Source organism: Idiotropiscis lumnitzeri, chromosome 3, assembly GCF_059441095.1.
Source record: "Idiotropiscis lumnitzeri isolate Australia: NSW breed Sydney's pygmy pipehorse chromosome 3, RoL_Ilum_1.0, whole genome shotgun sequence".
NCBI lineage: Eukaryota > Metazoa > Chordata > Actinopteri > Syngnathiformes > Syngnathidae > Idiotropiscis > Idiotropiscis lumnitzeri.
This window is the reverse complement of record NC_142393.1, coordinates 7,329,087-7,346,153: the sequence shown is the minus strand read 5'-3', so window position 1 is coordinate 7,346,153 and position 17,067 is coordinate 7,329,087. Positions and strand designations below refer to the sequence as shown.

Below are 17,067 nucleotides of genomic sequence, written 5' to 3'. Positions count from 1 at the left end.
ATGCACTTTGTCATACCCGCTGCATTTTTAGTGTGGTATGTGCGCATCCTGTATTGACTCTTTTTAAGTGGTTCTCCAAGCCCAGTTGATAGATGTATGGTTTTATGAGAGTTCTTCCGAAAGGCATCCCCCACAGGCTCTTCGGGACACAAAAGAAGCTGTCACTCCGTGCTTTTCTGATCTCAGCGTGTGTTCATCCAGATGTGTGTGGTGTTGCCGTGGAGGGTTTGTGCGTCAATGTGTGTTTGTATGTGTGAGTGAGTGCCTCCATATGTGGAAGAGCTGTCACCTGTTCCTCGCGCTGTCTACAAGTCCTGTCTCTGGGCGAGACTTTGATCTGGGCCACAGGAGATTCCGACACTGTGAAATAGCCCCGGCCAGATTTACTCAATGAAAGAGCGGGACTTAACCACTGTTATTACACCCACGCTTTTTTTCACTTCTTGTTTCTGTCTGTCGTATTCCTGTGGAACTGTACCTGACGGAATATTTTCTGCAAAATTGGGAATGTATCGAAAAAGCAATCATCGCAGAGCCAGGCATGTTAGATAGGCTATGGATTTTTAAAGCATTAATCGAAAAGTCACAATCAACTCGCCTTTGATTCCTGCTCAGTTACCATAGGTGTTTAAAATGTGAGTGTGAAAACTTGTCTTTGTCTGTGCCCTGTAATTGACTGAGGACCAAGGTACAGTCCGCATTTCGACCCCAGTCAACTCGGATCTCTGCGATCCGGAACAAGTAGAAATGCCCAAAGCAGCTTTACACACAAACAGAATAGAGTTCCGAAAAATCTGTGAATTAAAATAATTACGACATAAAGCGACTGAGAGTCCAAAAAACACATTGACCAAATATCCCTGTTCCTGTGCGAGCTTATCCAGAACAAGATGCGTAAGGGCAGTTTTCGAATAAACTGTACATAAAAGTGCCTCGTTCCACTCTGTCATTGCCCGTTTGAGCCCCTTTGGAATGTGTGAAAATGATTTAACAAGGTCATGGATGTGAGAAATGACGCAATGCTGCTCAGACTCTCTCTTTATTAGTGTCTGGGGAAACATGCAGGTATGATCTCTCACGCCTTCTCTGTCTCTGTGATCTGACAGTCGGATCTTGGCTTCTTACAGTATTTCTTACGGGCATTTTGGGGAGTCTTTCCGAGCTGTTGAACATCTGTCAGAAACCAAGTGGGCTTTAGACAGTGTCATAATGCTAGTGCAACACTATCTCTCGAAGACACACCCACCCGCAAGATTCATATATTTTTTTTTTATATAATACTAACGATATTTGTAATTTCAGTCCCAAAAAGCGAAACGTGAAGAGTCTCTGTCACTAGAATAAGTGCAGTCATTGAATGAAGCGATTGTTGCCAAACATATATCCACACTTTCAAAAGTGTTTTAAGAAGACCAAGGGTCACAGATTTGTCTTCGCAGCGAGTTGGTCATCTGCGCGACGGCCACTCGTCACCTGCGCCGGTGTGAGTTGCTAACTATATTTCACGCTCATACACAAACAGTTCAGTAAAAAAATGTATATATATATATTTAGAAGGAAGATTCCATATTTTGCTGGAGGCATTCCTGTTCAATATGGAGCAGAACTGATGCCAAGCTTAGCATCATGTACAATGGGGGGGGGGGGGGGGTCAGTCTCTTTTTACTTAACCACTGCTTGGTACATTTTACCACTTAGTTGCCTCAAATCTGGCATCATGCCCAAATCTTACTAACCTCACATACTCAACATTCAGCATATGTTGCTGTTTATATCAAGTCAAGCATGGTGTCGTTTACGTTGAAATGTTAATTTGTCAGTCGTGTAAGGCTTTCGTTTCTCACATTCCTTGCAGGATAGTACCTGATTATTTTTCACAAAATAATCTTGTGACGTGAGTATGGATGTTTTCCCCTTGCTTGTGTGGGTTGGCCTTGGTAGGAAGTTAGCTAGCTAGCTAGCTAGCTTGATAGGATCTCCAGTATTAAGCTCATAACGGAATTAAAAAGTATTTATGTAGGGATGGTCCTAATATTGGATCCAGGTTTTACTGTTGTGGGAAGTTTTCCCAAGATTTTCTCTGATTTTCCTTCCATTCATCCACAAGTCGGAAAATGCCGTTGAGAGAGAGACGGCCTCACTCACAATTTACATTCTAGTCAAGTCAGTCAAAGTTTTACCTTTGAAAATTCATCTTTATTCTTCAACTGCTTACACATTGGCAATATAAAATCGTTCAAAATCCTTTCGTATGTTGAAGAAATGTAATTTTTTTTTCTTCAACATTAAAAAATGATCGAACTCAAAAGATATGCATATGCGAAGGGCATTTGCTTCCTCGCCGCTATTTTGCTTGACTTCTCCTTCAACTAGGTAAGTCGAGCGAGATGGCTGTCATCTGTCATTACAGCAAACGTGGGGAGAAATGCGGGGTATGCCATTTTAACTGGCCTACTCAAGGATGTGGGGTAATGTGAGTGATGGTTGAAAGTCACAATCTGTGACCTGAGAAAGCTCCTACTAAACATCAGCACATGACCTTGCTCGGGAGGCCTGAATTCTTTCAGCGTTAAGCCGATACTATTCCCAGCGCCGCCCAGACAAATGGATGGAAGTTTACACACACACACACACGCACGCGCGCACACTCACTGGCTCACAAAGTAACATTTCATCGCGAATGAGCTGTGTGATTCTTTTCCAGTTACTGAAAGTCTGCAAGCACTTTACTCGATATGTTTTCACCACTTATTTTACTGCAATGATGGGAATCTTTTTTTTTTTTTTCACTGCCTTGGTGTTTACATGTTTGGAACAGCACATCATAAGTTTTTGTTAAAGCAAACCAGCGATCCCAACCTAGCTTAGCACATTTATATTCCACTTCTCGGACTCTCATAAACAGGGCGAGGACATGTTTACGTTCAATATCATCCCAGCTGGACTGTACATCATTCCGCCACATCATAACAAAGCATATTTGCTTATCTTATTCGAGCCGTGCATCATAACCTGTTGCATGAATTTCACATCTAGACTAAATGTTACCCGCTATCTCTGAGCCTGTTTATGGCCTACGCTATATTTCGGCAATAAATATCAGAAATGCATGAAGCTCTTCATCAAAACTATTAAGGATTATTTACTCAAGCGAGCGCCATCCGTCACTTTCTATGACGCTTATTTACGATGAGCTCGATCCTCATTTAAGCGTTACATGCGTATCCCCTTTTCCATGTACAGAGCATCCCACGGAGTGCGTAAAGATGCTTTTACAGAGTGTGAGTGGTGGAAGGCAGTTTACAGAACAGCCGGGGCAATTTAGAGTTCAGAGCGTTCCGTCATAACTGCCTCAATATCTTATCGAATGTGGTCCTCCTCTGCTGTGAAGAACTTCGAGATTGTGTAAATACTCTATAGTCTGTCGTTCCTATCTCACTCCCACTGACGCCCACCCCACCCCTCGCCTCCCTCCAACTCAACCCCGAGGCCCCAATGGTGGGCTTTCCCCTCCAAACCCATCCCGTTTGATCATCACTTCATCCCCGTTTCATTCATTGCAACTGATTCATGCGTGGAGGTGGTCGGACCCCACGACACGGAGAATTTACCACCCATGCAAACACACATTTGGTTTGATCTGACGTTGATGTTTCCTTAAGGATTGCGACTTGGCGAGCGATTATTTCAAACCAGGATCAAGTCATCGGTGTTGTTTTTTCCCTATCTCCCTCCAGAGTGGATCCATTTGGCACTGCTCAGAATTGGCACTTAGCTGCTTGGCATTAGCTAGAGATCAGTAGCAGACCACCAAGCATTGTAAAAGCTCTTTTCCCCAGTGTGTATCCAATGTGTCTAATGTCCTGGGGCTCCTTCTGACCCGGGGGTGAGGGGTTGGGGGGGGGGGGGGGGTTATAGCAAGCAGACACAGCCAACAAGATGATTGGTTCTTCCTGAGACCGGACTTACCTAGCATTAAGCATCACGCCGCAGCTGCGCTAGAACAAACAGTCTCAGTCCACTTGACAGCAAGCTCTAACAATCCCGTTTGGAGATCGTCGTCCATTTAGTTCAACCACATAAAGCAATTTTAAAAATTTTGTCATCCATATTTTTTTACTCAAAGCAGATTTTACTCTGAAGGATTATGTTTATTTCATTAACTTAGTTGAAATTTGCAAAAGATGTGTTCCTAAAGCACCGCGTTTGCAATCCAGGTTTCTAATTCGTTCGTCTTTGCACCAATTTGGAGCAAGTATGCTTACATCCACACGACAAGACTTCTCCAGGGTCTACTTTCACGTTTGGCTCGCATTCAAAAATGTCTATTGCTGTGGTGCAGATAAAGTTCACTAACTAGGCCTTTAATATCAATTTGTGTTATGCCAATCAGGCAGTGGTTTGGATGTCATATCAGGTTGTAATCTTAAAACTCTGTAAAAAATAAATAAATAAATTACATAAATAAAAGGTGCTATTTCCCAAGCCGAGTACGTTATGAGGGCAAATCAGTTAAGAGACAGAACTTCAACTGCGGGCAATAAAGAACAGATGGCGAAATGGTGAGTGTGTGGGCCGGCGAGTGGGGACGGCCTCGTTGGTTTAGGAGAGAGAACTGAAGGGTCAGTGGCTTTGGTGCCGTCTTGAGAAGAGATCAAGCAGACGATGGAGCCACGTCCAGAAACGGCTAAGAGGTGCAGGAGAAAACACACACGCGCACGTGTAAAGGAGTGTCGCAATGTACCAACGCATGAACCTCAACCTTCCCTCGCATACATTTACAAGAAAGCACTTTTGCAAGGCTTGCATCCAGCAAATTCATTTTTTCAGATGGGGGTGAGAGGCTGTTACCATGTCAGTCAGCTTGGCCTCTTATCAGACCATCAGACTACCCTCAGATTCTCTTTCCAGATGGAGGTGAGATAGGGCTCCAGAAGCCAAGACCCCCGCAGACACTGAGAGAATGGGTGCCTCCCCCTGATCTCCTACCTGATGGAGGTGCTTTAATGTAGGCTCAGGTTTCACTTTGTCCCCTCCGCCCACACCGCCTCATCATCCAGACCTTCACCGGTATCTCCATTCAGACATGTTCAAGGCTCAGGGACGTGATGTTGAAGCGACACTGAGAGGTTTCGATCTAGGTCAAGGTGTTGCTGACAGATGCTTGGCGAAAACTCCGGACATTGACGTCACGCATCCCACAATGCACTGCTCCAAACAGCGCCACCTTGGGATTGTAGCTACTTTGAGTAGTGGCATATTGACCACACATTAAAGGCCGTATCTTGGATCTGGTCAGGCCTCATGTCACGTTGCATAAGTGTTCGCATATATTTTTCCTTATCGCAAAACATTCTTGTTGCAAGAAAATGTTCAATATCTCCTTGCGAAGCCATCGTTTGGCTAACAGTGGAAACATCTTCATTAGCCTTTGCAAACCGTCGTGAGGCATGTCGTCAGTGTTTTTGATTCAGCAAGGAGGAAGCCAAAGACCTCTCATGGTTTTGAGGATGGCACGGACATTCATTCTGAGGTCCCGGCTGAGGAAGAAGTACCGTCACTTTCGGTAAATGTTACGTACACCGCTGCTGCTGTTGAACTCGCAGGTGACTCTTCCTCAAACGCTGAAAAAGAAGCTTTGAGCTATCCTTGGACATCGGCTGACAAAGGAAATGTTGGCAGGCTTTTTTTACGGTACGTTTTGGATGAGTTCGAGGACAGCAAGTGGCAAAAGAAAGCTGGTCAAGCCGATGGTGAACGAAGTGAAATATGACGACGAGGGCCGCCCTGCACCAATCAGTAAATTAATAAAGTTGTTTGTTAAATAGTCGCTAATGACAGAGGCGACCACCTGCTTTTTGTCAGAAACGTTATTCCAACATTCGTGATGATCGCAATCCTTCGGATCGTTCATAAGCTTCCAAGCTTTTGTCTGATCGCAAGCATCGTTTTAGTGACAGAGAAACTCGACGAGATAATTGTAGATATCTGGGAATTGAGCATTTTCCTGTCGCGCTTGATAGATCAGCAATATCCAATATCGTCTCCAGCTTGCGCATGTATCTCATTATGTGAATTCACATCTCACTTGGACGAAAATGGATGGATGGAATGTTGACGGATAAAGTTTTATCGCCGCTCCGCATTGTTAGTCCTTGGCGTGCTGGCGCGCCTACGCTGCCCGGATGGCTGCCTAAAAAAATGCATGCGGGAGTCTTCATGTGACCGAATTTCTATTCGGAGGAAAAACAAAGTCAAAAAGCAAGACCAACAGCATCAGGTCCAGTGTGTGATTCCTCTTATAATAGCAATCTCCTGCCCATACAGGAGTTCCGAGACTGTGGCTCACCACTGAACATCCCCGCCTGCTTTATTATAGTGAAGTGCAAAGAAGTGCCGTTGTCTATGACGTTGCACAGGGTGCCACTCTCTGACACCGCCACCGCAGAGAACAACTTCATGCCAACCACAGTGCCAGCTGACCGTCTTGCCCGGCCACATTGCGTCTCTCCCTTCTGCCGCCAACATACCACGGCCAAGGAAAGAAGCATGGCAACCGCAGAGTGGTAAGATTTGGAGGAGTTTCCTTCAGATGTCAAAGTCCACTCCGTCGCTTCCTGCATAAAATGTCTGGCTTCTCTGAACAGTCATGTTTGCCGTCCAGCTGTAGCCCAATGGAGCTCAGACTGCTTTAGCCGCACTTTTACCGAATTGTCACTTAACGTGGGACTACAGGAAGACAATGAGACTTGCAAATACATTTGTTTTGAAATTTTTTGTCCATGGTTACACTGTTGTGTTGCTATGTTGTCACGCTAGATCAGGGGTGGGCAAATTTTTTGATTGGCGGGCCACAATGGGTTCTAAAATTTGACAGAGGGGCCGGACCAGGAGTGGATGGATGGAGCGTTTTGGTAACCTCACCTCATCTGAGGAAAAAAAATACATTTAATTTTAAACGAAAGTGAACAAAAGCATTACAACAATATGTATGTCTTTGAAAAACTACAGTATTTAGAAAATAATACACCAACAAGGTTTATTCATTTAATTTTTTTCAAGTTCGGCGGGCCGGATTAAAACGTTTAACGGGCCGCATGTGGCCCCCCGGGCCGCAGTTTGCCCACCCTTGCGCTAGATAAAGGATGCAGCTAGCATCATACCAAACAGGCCGTTCACAAGATCATGGTTTACTCTGCCAAACTCTACCCTGGCCCTTTGTACTTAATTGCACGTCTGGATCGGAATGGCGTAGCCGTATGACATCACGCCTCATCATTTCTACCGATACTTAAATCTTCCATCGCTTGCTCGTACTCCCCCCGCCAACCGGACGGTGATAAGCCCTTGACATTCCAAATGATTACAATCCAGATTTCTTGTATGTATGACACTGACAATCACAACTATTTTAGTCATGCTATCTTCCAAGATAGTCCACACGAACCTTTGGATTGATTTGTTACATGAATAAAGATATAAACCCAACACTTTTGATTCTGATTTGGCTCCCAATCATCATCGAGTTGACACCAAAGATCTAAGAACAAATCCTGGTTTGGGAATCTGAATGATCTAGATGATCGAATTAACCGAGTTATTACCCTGCAAGCGCATGTGTTCTATTTAAAAAAAAAAATAAAAATCTTGGAAAAGTACACGGCGCCTGTGTGTGTAAATGGAATTCAAGCAGTGCCGTTTTCATGTTCCCGTCACTTGATGTCTGAGGTTACTTCCACTGTCGATTGTGAAATAGATCCAATGTACTTGGATAAGCAGTACAACCCCGCAGGCATCCTCTGACATTGTCTTTGACTCCCCGTCAGCTGGTTAGGTCGCCTGACATCTCTCGCAATAACGTAAAGACGACCTCTTCAAATGCGCTCAGAACAAAAGAATGGATGAGCAAAGGAATCCGGCGATTAGAAGCTTATTGGAGTGAATGAGAGATTAGTCTGAGATGAACTTGTAAGAGAGAAATCAAGAGAGACGGGCGGGGGTGGTGGGGGAGGAGGAGAGAAGAATTTGGGAGTGAAGAGATAGAATTCCATGCACCTTTTAGCACCTTTTATTGTCGTTGCACAAACCTGTATTTAGGACCTGTATGAACACTATACCATTTATTATCTGCCTCGGGGCATTTTCGGCAATAAATGAGTATATCCTGCGAATAGCACTTTTTCGGTCTTCCCGCCTTGGTTGTGCGCATTTACGATTCATTCTCGGTTTTTATATGGATTTTGTCTCCAAGCTTCGGACTCCTGGATGCAAATATGTGCTCAGGGAAGTTTACGTGTGTGCGCAAAATGTCTAAAACCGAAACCCCTCCATTAGGAACTGGTTCTGTGAATTCCACCTGTATCATTAGTAGCTTGACACACCTTGGCTGCGAAGATCCCGACCATTCCTCCATCATTCCTCACAGGATTAGAGACACATGAGGGGGAGATTCTTCTCTTTGCATTGGGAGCTGACAGTTTTTTTGTTGTTGTTGTTTTTTTTAGTCGTGTATGCAGTTCTCTGTCTATATCAGGCGTGGGTAAAATACGGCCCAGGGGCCACATGTGGCCCGTTAAACATTTTGAATACGGTCCGCCCAACTTGAAAAAAATTAAATGAATAAACTATTTATTTTCTAAATACTCTGGTGTGTCAAACACAGATATTTTGTTGTAATGATTTTGTTCACTTTCATTTAAAATTAAATGTATTTTCTTTTCCTCAGATGAGGTGAGGTTACCAAAACACTCGATCCATCTACTCCTGGTCCGGCCCCTCTGTCAAATTTTAGAACCCATTGTGGCCCGCCAATCATAAACTTTGCCCACCCCTGGTCTATATGCATCAAAGGCTGAAAAACCGAATCTTCACACAAATGACATCACAAGCTTGCGAAACGCACTGCAATGTTTTTTCTTTATTAAGCCGTCTGAACGTTTACACTGTGCAATACTTCTGCTGTCTAATAATACTTTAAAAGTCAAATGGATGCATCTTTGCACTGCGTTATCTACAAATTGCTCGAATTTGACGATTACTATTGCCAAATTTGAAGATAGTCCTTTTTTTTTTAGTTTGTCACTGTTTTTAACATGTTCTCATGCACATTGGCTAGAGCCCGCCCTTTTCTGTCATTATTTGAAATTTTCCTTTTTTTTTTTAAATCTTTTTATTCTTTGAATATACATATGAGGGCTGAACAATTTTAGGATTGATTGCGATTTTTCTGACAGATATTTCGATTATTTTTTTTTTGCGATTTTCTTCACAATGTACAGTGACATTTACGAACATGACAGAAAATGCCATGATATCATTAAAAACAATAATAGCTATTACTGCAATCATGCAAGGACTCTAGATTTTTAATGTAGCCTTCGTCTTATTTTAAAGTGTTCCTCGATTAAACTGCTACTAGTTCGTTGGGTAGTGAATTTGTCACCACGGAGACGGTCCGCATAACACAGTTCGTTGGTGCTGCTGTGCACGGACTTGCGTGTCGTACAAATAATGTCCGCACTGCTGCTGCACGAGATAGCTTGCCGCCTAGCATTCAAGCAGCGGCGAAATAAATTACTTCCGGGACTATGAGCGGCAGCTTTTTTTAAATTAGTATGACAGTAAAAATTTTTCAAACCGAACACGTTTGCCTTCATAAACGGTGAAATGGTCAAAAGGACGACAGTGGAATTGCATTCCGTCGAGCTGTTTTCATGGTAGCCGTTCGCATTCGGTCGTGTGTGCGCGTCAACAACTCACAGCGTGACATTTCTGCAGCTTCTACTCACTCCTGCTTTCACCTTGCATGTTTGCTCAGATGAAGGAAATTATGTAATTAGCCTGTGAGAGATTGTTTTCTTTCACTTATGCACCCCCCTCGCCCACACCCACCCTCAAAATGCCACTTTCTGCCTTTTACCCCTCTGTCTCTGTCCTCTCTTTTCTGCCATCCGCGCTTGAATTTTGTTCCTCGCTCTATGAGAGCAGGAGATGGTTCCAATTTAGTCCGTGCCACATCCTCGCTCAGCGCCTTCATTAATAAGCGACGTAATAGCGACTAAGTGGAAGAAAATGAGCACTTGTCATACAAGTCCATTTTTAATGATTGAACAGTCACTTTGTTGAACATCAAAAGAGGAATTTGATGGTTGTGCGAAGGGGTCAAAAGCAACATTTTGATGTTAAGGGTGTGTGTCGGCCCGGCTAGGGTTAGAAAACGCTGTATGCTATGACGATGGGTGCTGGGGTACATATGGGCAACATTGGGGGCGGTGACGCAAATCTGGCATTTTGCACTCTAATTCCAGCCAGCCTGGAGGCCTGGAGCGCTAAGAAGGGCCTCACTGTTGCTCTCTGGATCAGCCAGGTATTGCTTACATAAAAAGCAAGTGAAAACAGCTGTAGGGATAATTAGCTTGATTCTCCATTACATGCCATGAGGGCCAATAACTAAAAAATTGAGTTTTGTTTGGGTTAGAGCTGCAACCCCATCTAGGAGGAAGTTGTAAAAGTCAAGAGGAAAAAAGGAAAGGGGAGGAAAATGAGAAATAAAAGATAGGAATAGTAAACTCTTGAGGCTTTTGTTTCCGTGGAGATGCACTCTCTTCCTGGGATGACAGAATGTAGGCGTGATTTTTTTTTTTTTTTAATAATCTTCTGTGTTTCTGTCGTAGCACAGACAAAGCACCTTTATTTTTTATTTTTTTTTACACATTTAGAATTTCGTATTGTTTAGGGGCATCTGTGACATCGGGTGATGATAAGTTAGGAGTAAGAAATCATGAGACTGATTTTCCGCAATGGTTCTGGCTACAATTGGAATGTATCGTTTGCTTTCAAGCTGCTGAGGTAAGCGAAAATCAGCGGCGGTTGCTGAGCATTTGCGAAGCAACAACAAATACAAGTTGATCCATAAACATTTGTAAACATACAGTACATCAACTGACGTACTAAGCAACACAAATGAACCTCCATCTCCTAACATTTGGGACATTCTGATGCGGGAGTCCTTCAAGCGTAAACGGCGTTCATGCAGCAAAATGCACACCTTTCAATTTCAATCGCATCTCTCAAGAGCTTCTATTGCCTTGTCAAATAAAGGCTTGAACGTTTTTTGCGTGACTTCGCCGTAATCCTTTTCCTCCTTCCATATTCATCTTCTAATTTTCTGAGCCAATTCTCTTTGTCGCAAGCGCGGGGTTGGTTTGGGATGTTTCTTATATAGGCTCACTCTCATTGAGCTAAGGAAAGTGATCCCCAAAAAACAAAAAAGCCTCAATATTAAAATTCAAGTGTTTGCACAGTATGGTATTTCATAGACACTCGCTGTAAATAAATAAATAAATGTAAAGAATTAAATAGTTTGTGCATCATGAATTAATGCTGCAGTCTAATTCATTGTGCTGCTCGCCTATGCGAGCGATTACGGGACTATAATACAGTCACAAACACAAACTTCTTCTATGACCGCTGCACCGGTAATCAACTCAGTAAGCTTCCGTAATTGTTTTGTGTGAAGTTTGACAGTAAACTCAGGTGGGAGTGGCATTGAAACCTCTTGATGACTTTTTTGTTTTTGTTGAATTGTTCAATATTCAGAAATCAAACTGCTGCGGTGAACTAAGTTGAGTTCACTGCCACCGTACTGCGCAAGTCAAAACAAACAAAAATAAATAAATACCGTAATTACCGGGCTATAGAGCACACCCGATCATAAGCCGCACCCACTACATTTTGGGAGGAAACCCGATGTTGTCCATACACAAGCCGCACCCGCATATAAGCCGCACGTGCCCACATTAAAACATGTAAACATACTTACAAAGAAAGACGGTACACAGAGACGGTTTTCAAAGTTTTAATAATATAACTTAACAGTAATAATAATATAACTTTCTTCCCAAACGGTGCCAGTGACGCAGCAGTAAAACGGTTGCAACATGGTAGCAACACGCTAGCAACACAGTATAACAGGTCTGGTAAAAGAACATACTGGTAAAAATCACGGTAAGCCGTCTTTGAAATCCGGAATTTTCTTTTTGGTGGCGATTGTTTTTGCTTTCAGTCTGATCTGCACAGTCGAAACACCAAACTCTCTGTGTGTTCACCCAATCTTCTAGAATGTTTTCCAGTTCGGGACACCTGCCTTTATAACCTTTGAAAGCTTTTTTCATCTTTTTACATTGCTCCAGTTCTTCCCGCTGCCGTTTTCAGCGTCTCATTATCGATTCGTTTATGCCAAGTTTACGTGCAGCAGCTCTGTTTCCTTCTTTATCGGACAGCTCGATTGCTTTTAGCTTGAAAGCTGCGTCATATGCCTTTCTTTTTGCATTTTCCATGATGAGGGGATGTTCACGCTAATTTAATTTATGCACAAGACAAGAAGTTGCAGTCTTCCTCGACGCATATATTCCACCGGTCTTAATCTTATCTTTTCTACCGGAGCGCCCCTGGCGGTCGTTAGAAAAATTACATAAATTGGTGCGCATCACTGAATAAGCCGCAGGGTTGAAAGTTTGGGGAAAAAGTAGCGGCTTGTAGTCCGGAAATTACGGTAAATAAAAATGTCTGATTGACAGCTTATATCTTGAACAATTTGGTCACTAGTACCTCATGGTATCATTTTCTTTGTTTTAGGCTTTTGTGTTGTAAATTGAAGGTTTTGCACTCGTAAGAGCAACGTTATTTGGAATACAAAGGTTTGTTTAAAGGTGAGAAATTATGTAAATGTGACACTTTTAATGACTTGTATACAACAGTGTCAGCAAGCAAGCATGGGTGGATCACAAACTTTTTTGCAACTGGTCTACATTATGCAAGCTGTCGCTTTGTTTGTCAGCTCGTGATGCATTTTTTTTTTTTACACTGATTTAAAAAAAAAAAATGTCTTAACTTTGCATCGAGTATATCGGGTTATTGATATATTTTCTTTTCTTGGTTAGTTTTTAAATTTGACCTAAAAAAGCTTTCACGTTCGATTTTTTTTTTGCCATGCGTTGTAATTTAAAGCGGTGACGTTTCAGAAAAAAAAATTCCACCTGTTGCAGCACCTGACCCTTAATTCATAAATATGACTAATTATATTACCTATTACGATTATTATGAGGCTGATGAAAACCTGATGTGCTGCAGAAATACCAGGGCAGATTCAGAAGCAGCGCGAAAAAAAAAATCCATCTGGAAAAGTTTACTGGCATCTCCGAATAAAAAAAAAAATAAATAGTGAAAATGTGTTGACCAGTGTTATTGTTTGTCTGTGTTGTTGCACACCACAAAAAGTAAATTGATCCAAATGGAATACAGTGGACCCCCCGCTATTTGCAAGGAATAGCGACTGGGCTGGCCAACGAATAGGGAAAATCTGCGAATAATTAATTGACAGCCATTATTATTACAACGACCCAAAACAAATTTGAAATTTGCTCCTAAATAAATGAACGAACAAGTGAATACAAATACATAAAACTGATTTTGAAAAATATTAATCCACTGTATCGGTCTTCATTTAATCATTCTTTATGTTAATAGTCGTTAATTGCGGTCCGATAAGCACGAACGCACGCACGTTTCCTCATCCCAAATGTGCACGCTGGCCTGAATTTATATCGTGAATGCATCTGCTGTGTGGTGCTCGAGAACTGTTGACAGAGAAGAAAGAGGAGCGCTCTTTGTGCACATCAACAAGCAGGTCGTGCTCTCTATTATGGTGTGCCAGGGGCCATATTTATTGATTCTGTGGTGCCGCCCTCAAATCATTAACTTAAGTGCAGATGACAGCAGAGAAACTTGAGTCACAAATTTAGACAAACTCACGTTCGGGTTTATACACACGCACGCACGGACACACACACTTTGTTGCATAACAAATGATGGCACTTTAATTGCACTGACTGTTTATTTACTCCCGGCTGTAACGAATGGTCACTCAACAGCCAATGAGCACGCACGACAGAACTGGACACATTCCATATGATCCTTTTTTTTTTTTTTTTTTTTTTTGAAACCCAACACACGAAGCTCATCTGCTTTTTCTCAGGATTTTTGGGATCGTCATGATGATCGTTTAATATTGTCTCTACAATATTTATATTGCTGGTCAGCTGCGTTCAATGTGTTGGACTCAAAATAATAATGTGTCACAAAAATATCCCCTTTTCTTTTTTTTTTAAAGTAGTGATTTGTTTCGGACTGTTGTGCTGCCTGAATGAGACGCATTCCAAAGGGAGTTTCTTTCCCGCTTTCTTATTAATGAGCACTTGATGTTTGGGCTGCTGCCAGCTGCGTTTTCGAACATTCTGAAGGAGCTCTGGAGGCTCGCCAGACATTTAGGAACAGAACGGTAAAGAAATGAAAAATCTGAGCTTCTATTTGTCCACTACCGAGCGGTGTTTATGTAACATTTCAAGAAATGACAAATTAGCTTTAAAAACAACCGGCTAGTTGATGAATCTTCATTTTGCTGTTTGGCACTTCATCTTCTTTTGTTGTTGTTGTTTTTTTGTTTTTTTTAATCTCGGTATTTGACCTCTCACACAAATACTTTTTCATCCTGTTTCTGTCAACAGCTGCTTGGACAGCCCGCTACCAAGAGGTCCATGAGCTTCAAGCGGTGCATTCGGGTTACCACAACTCCACCTCACTTCATCATTACGGCTTGGCGTCCCACCGTCGGGATTTTGAAGGCCATCACCGATCAGCGAGTTTAAAAACCCATCCGATCAGAAGAAGGACCGATCGATTTTCAATCGCCGAAGTTTGTTTTTAATTGACGCCCATTGAAATGCATTTGGAAAAAAGAATAACTATGAACTCCTAAAAATTCAAAAACATTTCAGCAAGTTAGCGCGTCTGCCTCACAATACAGAGGTCGCGGGTTCGATTCCAGCTCCGGCCTTCCTGTGTGGAGTTTGCATGTTCTCCCCGTGCCTGTGTGGGTTTTCTCCGGGTACTTTGTGGGCCGGGTCAAACATTCAGTTTTGACTTCTGGCTTTCAGTCAACTGACAATCGAGCCACCACTTTTCATGGGAATGTAGCCAAGCCAGTGGAATTGACGCTCAACTTTTGGTGTAACTGGACTTCTGCCACTAAAATTGGGACTTTTCACAACATGGACCTCACACCCGCACATCCACCAAGACCTTCTCTATGTACCGTGCCAATGGAATCTTTTGTGTTCTAAAGCAGCCGTCCCAAAACTTTTTTTTTCCTGCCGCGGACCAGTTCATACGAGTCTAGAACCCTTTTGGGGGGGGGGGGTTGCGCTGCTCAGCCCATTTATGCCGCGCGATGTTTTTTACTCATATTGCAAGCTTGTGGGTTTAATATCAACGTAATCCGACCAAGAGAATTAACATATTTACATGCATCAAGAATCGGATGTAACGGAGAGAAGCCAGTCACATTTCGAAATAAAATATTTTTCAACCTCGAATAATAAATAAAGCGGAAGTCCTGCAATTTTTTTTTTTCATTTCATCAGTGCGGCCCGGTGGTTGCAAACTGACTCGAGTTTGGTGGACTTTCTCCTGCTTGCTTTGCCGTCGAGAATGGTCACCCACATCATTTTGGATGTCAGGTGACTCTGCAACGATCAAATTACGTTTAATATAAAATAGGAATGTGAGCCTGCTGTGCATTTGATTGATGAAACCATTTTCATGCTTTTTTTTTTTTTATATTCATTTCATATCTTTGTGCCACTATTTTTTGGGGGGATGTGATGTGTATTTGTTTTGATGCTCTTTCTTTTGTGCAGTGCATCATATTCGTGAGTCTCAAATAGAGTGACTCACAAACGCAAATGATTGGATCGAAGCCTTAGGACCCTAAAGACTCAAAGAGCTTCCTGGGCCATAAAATGTTCAAAACCGAATGTTAAGTGTGACTCTTCCCACTTCCACCTTTTGATCTTTCTGGAACACACTTCTAAAGATTAATTAAAAAAAAGGGAAAATTTGATTCCTTCACAAATGGATATTTACAACTGTCAAAGACAAAATAAGGACTTTGGGATCCTGGCGTTCATGACAATATTAGTGCAACGCTCTTTGTTTTTATTCAACTGTAAAAATATTTGTTTCGATTGTTCCATTTGAACAAAGTATGCACATTTTTTGTATTCTTCTTATGTGTGTGGGTGGTTTAGAAGTACTTTCTCCATGTGAATGTTTGTGGGGGTGGTGCTGTTGGGGGGGGGGGGGGGGGGTGTTCACAGAATTCACCCTTGACTTGTTCCGCAGTGTTTTGCAGTGCTCAGCTTGTTTCCTGTTGTTTTAATAAACTTTGCTTTCACAGGAACTACCATGTGTCTTTTATGCCAAATAATGTCAATAACGTTGACATTGACAGTGTTTGGTGGTCAAACGGAGTGCAACAATGGCTATTTTCACAAGATTAAAGTTTCACCGCCGCTAATGGCACTTTCAACAATAGACGCTTGAAGTTTTCCCCCAGTTTTTCATGGTCTACCAGTTCTCTCCCGCTCTCATAAACTCAGCCAGATGTTGCCCGGGCTTTTTTTCCTCAGAGAACATGGGGGTGGGTGTGGAGTTGATTGGGGGGTGCGTGGGGGGGGAGTGCGCTGAGGGCGGGGTCACAAATGTGGCTGAGCATGTTTGGTAAGAGCAGCTGGTTGCACCTTGGCACGCAAGCCTGCCAACAGCTGACGTGCAAAAAGTAGAGAAAAAAATGGGTGTCATCCCTCCTCGGTCACTCTTTTACTGGATGTTCTTTATTAGGTGAAATGAGATCCATGCATTTTTCGAGAGCGCTTGTCTCACGAGGGCGGTGGCTGAGCTGGAGGTTACCCCACATTCATCTGGGCGAGAGGCGGGTCCATCCTAACCGCAGGGCACATATACACAAACAAGCTTTTCCACTCACATTCACACCTCCGGGAAGTTGGGAGTCTTCAATGAAACGAACTTGCATGTTTTGGGAATGTGGGAAGAAGCCGGATGAGCTGGTGGAAACCGCCAGACTCCACGCAGGAAGCCTCCAAGCCGAGATTCGGACCTTGAACCTACATGCTAACTACTTGAGCTCTGATTCAAGATTTAAGATGTTTA

At 42.8% G+C, this 17,067-nt stretch overlaps 1 protein-coding gene across 4 annotated transcripts in view; it reads left to right on the top strand.

The window, feature by feature from the left end:
* Window positions 1-17,067, top strand: part of LOC148339699 (ERC protein 2-like) — a 127,303-nt gene that overhangs the window by 109,172 nt on the left and 1,064 nt on the right. For 3 of the 4 annotated variants that reach the window (XM_088292183.1, XM_088292182.1, XM_088292177.1), the window contains one exon: window positions 14,565-16,152. The exons of the other annotated variant lie outside the window; for it this stretch is intronic. The gene's annotated coding sequence lies outside the window, so the exon portion shown is untranslated. Of the gene's footprint in view, window positions 1-14,564; window positions 16,153-17,067 lie in introns of those variants that run through there. 4 annotated transcript variants of the gene reach the window in all.